Here is a 7,939-nt window from a genome sequence, read left to right as displayed (position 1 = left end):
GAACAACAGCAAAGGACCTTGTGAAGATGCTGGAGGAAACAGGTACAAAAGTATCTATATCCAAGTTAAACGAGTCCTATATCGACATAACCTGAAAGGCCACTCAGCAAGGAAGAAGCCAGTGCTCCAAAACTTCCATAAAGTAGTTTGCAACTACACATGGGGACAAATATCGTACTTTTTGGAGAAATATCCACTGGTCTGATGAAACAAAAATAGAACTGTTTGGCCATAATCACCATCGTTATGTTTGGAGGAAAAAGAGGGAGGCTTGCAAGCCGAAGAACACCATCCCAACCGTGAAGCACGGGGGTGGCAGCATCATGTTGTGGGGGTGCTTTGCAACAGGAGGGTCTGGTGCACTTCACAAAATAGATGGCATCATGAGGAAAGAAAATTATGTGGATATATTGAAGCAACATCTCAAGACATAAGTCAGGTAGTTAAAGCATGGTTGCAAATGAGTCTTCCAAATGGACAATGACCCCAAGCATACATCCAAAGTTGTGGCAAAATGGCTTAAGGACAACAAAGTCAAGGTATTGGAGTGGCCATCACAAAGCCCTGACCTTAATCCTATAGAAAATGAAACAGCATGTGCGAGCAAGGAGGCCTACAAACCTGACTCAGTTGCACCAGCTCTGTCAGGAGGAATGGGCCAAAATCCACCCAACTTATTGTGGGAAGCTTGTGGAAGGCTACCCTAAATGTTTGACCCAAGTTAAACAATTTAAAGGCAATGCTACCAAATACTAATTGAGTGTATGTAACCTTCTGACCCACTGGGAATGTGATGAAAGAAATAAAAGCTGAAATAAATCATACTCTCTACTATTATTCTGACATTTCACATTCTTAAAATAAAGTGGTGATCCTAACTGACCTAAGACAGGGACTTTTTACTAGGATTAAATGTCAGGAATTGTGAAAAACTGAGTTTAAATGTATTTGGCTAAGGTGTATGTAACCTTCCGACTTCAACTGTATATACGAAGAAAAAAACGTTATATACAAGGGATGGAACAAGATAGTCAAAACAAACATCCCACTGCTACGCCGTCTTGGAATACACCTGAACACTCTTAACAAGATAGAGGATAGAGAGAGTTTTTTTGACACTGAGAAGGGAATGTATTTAAATAACATTCTTAGAGTATTCTTTGAAAGTTACTAATGTTTTCTTGTGGTTTTTGTGGAAAGTCTTCTTAATGTTCTGGGAATGTGACTTTAAATAGAACCGTGAGGAAAACTGCAGAAAACGTTATGCTGAAGTACTGAAATTCCCAAAGAAGAACATTGTTTCTTAACGTTCTCGTATCAGTTTCAGAACATTACTTTAGATAGAACCATGAGAAAACCTGTAGAAAACATTATGCTGAAGTACTGAAATTCCTACCGTAAGAAACATATGGTTTTCAGAACGTTATGTGCTATCTGGGTATCCTGCACCATTGCCAGAACTTTGTGGGAATATTGTATGCAAAATGACCATAGGGCAACCAAACTCTCACCAAGCTCTAAGAAACATATGGTTCTAAGGAGTTTATGTGCTAGCTTGGTAGCTACTGTGTCATCATTTGTAATACTCAAGGTTAGATTATATATTTACCATATTGACTTTCAACATTTCTGCATGGTCATTGGCCAGCAGATCAATGACTCAAGAGGCTCGCTCCCTGATAATTAAATGATCCCATTAGTTAGGCAGCTACTGTATCTGATCACATTAGTGTGAAGTACTGTGTTTATAGACCATACACTTGATGGCCCTCTTACTGTAGCTCGATAAAGACGTAAATCACAACCAGGGAGACTTACTGCTGTTGACTTGGCAATACGTGTGTGTGTGTGCGTGTGTGTGTGTGAGCGTGTGTCTGTGTGCATGTGTGCGTGTGTGAGAGGAACCATATGCAAGAGCTGAGGCATCACTGTGGGAGCTGGCAGGGGAAGTAGCATCATACTGTATCTTTGACCTTCACGATCAAGGCTGGAGCACTCGAGCCAAGTCATACTGTAGCCACCTGGGGAGGCTGGATGGAGGAGGACACAGGCAGGACTGATGGAGGGAGGGAAAGAGAGGGACGGGAGGTTGGAAGGAAAGAGAGGAGTGGGGTTGGAAGGAGAGGACTGAGGTAGAGACGGAGCGAGTCAGAGACAGTGAGAGAGACAGAGAGAGGAGAGAAAGAGAGAGAGAGATGACTCCAAGACTTTCCATCTTCTATCTGACCTAGAGAAGTTATACTGTACTATGCAGGTAGTGAAGCTGCCAGGTTTAAATCCAATTAACATGTCTATCATATGTAAACTCCTTGGAGAGTCTCTCTCCCAGTAACCTTGGCATTTGTGTGTGTGGTAGGAGAGATAATGTGTGGCAGGAGACATACACACTACTACTTGCACGCATGGAGTAATACACACACACACACATACACACATTCACACACACACACACACACACACCACACCACACACACACTGTGACTACAACTTAATGATGAGGTTATTGGAGCGAGAGAGAGAGAGAGAGAGAGAGAGAGAGAGAGAGAGAGAAAACATGGAAAGGCCATGAAGATTTCATGCGTGTGTGTTTTCACTGTGTACCAATTAATTATAGATCCATCATACTTGATTGGTCTTAGCCTCCAGAGGCACGCAGCTCTTTACACTTTTACTATAGTCTTCATTATTTACCCATGCATGGTCCTGCTGCAGTATTTATCAATTTTTAAATATATATAAATTCAGGTGAGATGGAGTTTGTATGTTTCAATGCAATGCCTTGTTTTAAAAATAAAGGTACAGTAACACGTTACTTAATGCCGACAGGTACAATGCATTATGAAGTCAAATCAATGTTTATTTGTTGCAAACACAGATTAGCAGATGTTAAAGCAGGTGCAGCAAAATGCTTGTGTTTCTAGCTCCAGCAGTGCAGTAAATGTCTAAGGCCTAAATTCACTCAGACCAAGCGTTAACTGGTGATAGCCAACACCCACATAGCTGATGTTTTGGCGGGAGGTGGAACTGTGCTGGAGCTCTCAAATTGGTGAGCAGCTGCTCTTGTGATCGTTGTCGCGAAGCCACATCCGTCCCACTTGCCTTAGAAGTTCAGAACGAGAAAGGGTAGGCTACGGTTCATTTGGAAAGTATTCAGACCCCTTCCTTTTTTCACATTTTGGGACGTTACAGTCTTATTCTAAAATGTATTAAATATTTTTTCCCTCATCAATCTACACACAATGCCCCATGATGACAAAGTGACACCAAGTTTTTAGAAATTTGAAACAGAAATACCTTAATTTACATAAGTATTCAGACCCTTTGCTATGTGACTCGAAATTGAGCTCAGGTGCATCCTGTTTCCATTGATTATCCAAAGAGTTCAATCTTGGTTTCATCAGACCAGAGAATCTTGTTTCTCATGGTCTGATGAAACCAAGATTGAACTCTTTGGCCTGAATGCCAAGCGTCACGTCTGGAGGAAACCTGGCACCATCCCTACGGTGAAGCATGGTGGTGGCAGCATCATGCTGTGGGGATGTTTTTCAGCGGCAGGGAGTGGGATACTAGTCAGGATCAAGGGAAAGATGAACAGATCAAAGTACAGAGAGATCCTTGATGAAAACCTGCTCCAGAGCGCTCAGGACCTTAGGCTGGGGGCGAGGGTTCACCTTCCAACAGGACAATGACCCTAAGCACAGAGCCAAGACAACACAGGAGTGACTTCGGGACAAGTCTCTGAATGTCCTTGAGTGGCCCAGCCAGAGTCTGGACTTGAACCGAATCGAACATCTCTGGAGAGATCTGAAAATAGCTGTGCAGCAATGCTCCCCATACAACTAGACAGAGCTTGAGAGGATCTGCAAAGAATGGGAGTGTCATACCCAAGAAGACTCTAGGCTGTAATCACTGCCAAAGGTGCTTCAACAAAGTACTGAGTAAAGGATCTGAATACTTATTTAAATATGATATTTCAGCTTTTGACATTTTTTTTTGCAAACATTTCTACAATCCTGTTTTTGCTTTGTCATTATGGGGTATTGAGTGTAGATTAATGAGAAACATTATAAAGTAATACACTTTAGGATAAGGCTGTAACATAACAAAGTTCAGACCCATTGACATTGAAAATGTCAATGGGTCTGAACACTTTCCAAATTCACTGTATATAGAAATAATGACTCTCAAATTGAAAATCATTAAACAAAATAATTAAGATTTCTATCAGCCTAATTGAGGTGTAGATTACATCTCACATTCCAGTGTTCGAACTTGTAAACATTGGCTTTCTGTGCCGCCAATGGCAATGTCCGCTTTAGGTATAATGCATCAGAAATGCGGATATCGGCTGAAGTGGATCTGATTGAATCTGGCCCTAGTAGTACAATCCCAATACACACACAATCTCAAGAAGAAATTTTTTTTTTTTAAAGAAGAAGAAGAAGATTAAGAAATGTCGGAACAAGCAATATCAGAATGAGCAATGTCAGAGTCCGGAATATAAATATGTGCTGTGTTGACAGTATGGGAAATATACAGAATAAGTAGGAAAAAGGTATGTACAGCAGTAGTTATATAGGATGAGCTATGTGGAGAATACTGTATGTACAACGGTAGGTATGTAGGATGAGCTATGTGAAGAATACTGTATGTACAGCGGTAGTTATATAGGATGAGCTATGTCGAGAATACAGGGGGTGGGGTGGGGGGCGGGGGATAAAAAGCAGAACACAAAACTCCATCTTGCGTGGACTAATAAACTATAATAAAAGTATGTACATATAAAGTGAGTAATCAATTAGCTTAATTTTTCAGATCAAACTATATTTCAACAGAATAACGTTGCAGGAATGCTAATCTTATCTGTTTCTAACGACAGAAACGATTTCCGAACAACGAAGATTGTGTTAACATAATTAAAGTGACCAGTGTTAAATTACTATGTAGTCTACATTTCACAAGGACACTGCACTCAGTGGTGGCAGCAGTTGCTGTTAAAGTCACACCCACTTTTAAAGATCCCGGCAAGCAGGTCTTTTTTTTCTGATCAGTGTTTGTAGCTGAAAAGCTTTTACTGGATTTTTGTCTCCATTTAACTTTGTTTCATCTGGCTGTGAACACAATGGACAATAGTGCAATATTGCATACAGAGTTTTTCAAGGAGATATACCCTATAAAACAGGTCTACTGAAACCTTTTATGCCTACTTGGATATACCTGGGCACCCTACTCTGCACTGGGGCATTTTCTGAGCAGACACCTGCCTACTGCTGCTTTCATCCTTACACTTGAGATTGTGTTTTGGATGTTTTTGAGCTACTGCCAAACTTGAACTCCACTTGGTTTAGCCTACTTGGATTTACTGTTTTTGACTCTCCCATGGCCCGGTGTAGTGCTTGCCTCCCTCCCGGCTTCCACCGGCCTGTACTAGAAACTACATCCCCTCCAAGATGCCTCTCTCCTGGCTATCATACCGGTAACAGGGCCTCCTTTGCATTGCTGTTTTGACGTCATTGTGTAAGTCACAGCTCCCTCCTTGCTGTTGTTATGCTGGTGAGTTTTGTGCCTTGGTTGTGTTTATTGTGGATCCTAGTGCTGGCTGGTTTCTAGTCTGTGGTTGGGTTCTGGCTTGCTGCCTACTGTATAACTGTGGGGATCCTACCAACTGTGCGATTCAATCTAACTAAATATCATACTCTGTGGACTGATTGACTTTTAGCTGATTCTTCGCCAAGCTACACCGGACCAAAATATAAATGCACCATGCAACAATTTCAAAGATTTTACTGAGTTACAGTTCATATAAGGAAATCAGCTCCACTCTTAGATCTGCTATCGTTAGGTCAGTAGAGAAGCCCACTGTGGTCTGCTCACCCAGTGCTTTTAGTTTACATGTGAATTCCATAAACTTGAATACACCCTCGGTTTTCAAATCACGTAGAGGGCTTGGGCTGTTGCAAGATAGCAACCAAAGCCCATGTAAGTCCATTTATAACATTCTATTATTGGTTACTCTGAGAGTTCCCCATATTGACATTGACTGCAGCTTCAGGCCCTATGGTGCTTACCTTGGAAAAGTAATTCCAATTTCTACTCCTTCCACTATTACTAATAGGGGTAGACCAAATGGGGAAGTTCTATGCAATCTTATAGCCATACCAACTATATCAATATTAACCACCAGACAGGGCCTGCAACTAACTGCCTATTGAACATGAGTTTGAGTTGGCATGTTTGAGTTGGAGACTCCATGTGACTTTAAAAATTGTAAAGGACTTGGGTTGATGCATCTGCATATTAGGAGCTTACATCCTAAACGGAATTACATCAAGACCTGGGCAATGCAGACGAATCTGGACATTCTGGATCTCTGGGGACAGACGGGATCGAGGTGGTGGAGTGGCCATTCTTATTAAAAATAGCTTCTCTGTGTCTTTACTGAAATCCATTTTCCTTGGCAATTATTTTTTAGCTCCTATCTTTAAGTTGTTATGTATCCATAACTGTTATAGGGGTCTACCGTCCTCCCTCGGCTAACCTTTGTGCACTCTGAGTTAACTAGCTTTTTGTCTTCTTTCATTAAATCAGAAGTTATTATCCTGGGTGACCTAAATTATGATTGGGAAATGCAGGTTTCAGGGGCGGCAGGTGGCCTAGTGGTTAGAGCCATTGGACTAGTAACCGGACGGTTGAATGATCGAGTCCCTGAGCTGACGTGGTAAAAATCTGTCGTCCTGAACTCATTGAAAGTAAGCATTTGTTTGTAACTGACTTGCCTAGTTAAATAAAAGTAAAAATACATGTGTAATGATCTAAACTTAACCCAGCTGGTGACTAAGCCAACAGGGCTCAACCTTAAAAATGATGATTATTATATATCTTTTTTTATTTTTACCTTTATTTAGCTAGGCAAGTCAGTTAAGAACAAATTCTTATTTACAAAGACGGCCTACAAAGTCAACTCTGATTTATCTTATTTTAAGGACTCCACCGGAGAAATATGTTTCTACTGGTGTCTTCGTCCAAGACATTAGAGACCATTAGAGATGTGAGAATTACAAAAATCTAAGATTTGTGTCATCACAAAGAGGAACTTTAAAAACTTCAATGAACAGGCTTTTTTTTTTACACGATCTTTGTTTTACTGACCTTGATTATATTTCAGCTATCCCTGAACCTGATTTAGCTTTGAGCCTTTTTGCAGATGTCTTCAATACTATTGTGAATAAACATGCTCCCTTCAAAAAGGAATGGTTAAAGGTAGATCGAATGCCTGGTACACTCCGGAAGGATCAGAAGTCATTCATAAAAGAGATGATGCTTGTGTCAAGTCCAGGAACACATGCTTAGGCCCGGACTGGCAAGCTTTTAAGCAACTGAGGAATTATTGTTTAAGACAAATCAGAAAGGCTTATTTTGATTATTATATAACCACTCTTTCGGATTGTAGTGGGAACCCGGATAAATTCTGGAAAACTGTCAAATCCTTGAAGGGTTCTACTTCCTCCTCTCTGCCACAACAAATTAATTCAGACACTGGCCTCATTATGTAAAAAAATTCCATAATTGATGCATTTAATCACCATTTTATTTCAGCGGGCTATCGCTTTGAAATAACTTTGAACCCTGTTCACAATGATATTGGGCTGGATGCTGATAGGGGAAACTTGCTGAATGATCAGAGAAATAATAGTCAAAGCTTTTCTTTTAGGCTATTTACAGAAAATGAAGTCCTGGATGCTTTGCTAGGAATAAACAACAAGAAATCCACAGGGGCCGTCCAACTGAGTCCTGGTCTGCTTAAGTGTGCAGCGCCCATCATTGTTGGCTCAATAAACCACATTTTTTATTTAACATTGTTATCAGGAAATATTCCAGAAGTATGGAAATCGGCTCTTGTGCTGCCACTCCATAAGGGCGGGATAGTAGTGATCTTAAT

Source organism: Salmo trutta, chromosome 8 (assembly GCF_901001165.1).
Source record: "Salmo trutta chromosome 8, fSalTru1.1, whole genome shotgun sequence".
NCBI classification, from domain to species: domain Eukaryota; kingdom Metazoa; phylum Chordata; class Actinopteri; order Salmoniformes; family Salmonidae; genus Salmo; species Salmo trutta.
This window is presented reverse-complemented; position numbering follows the sequence as displayed.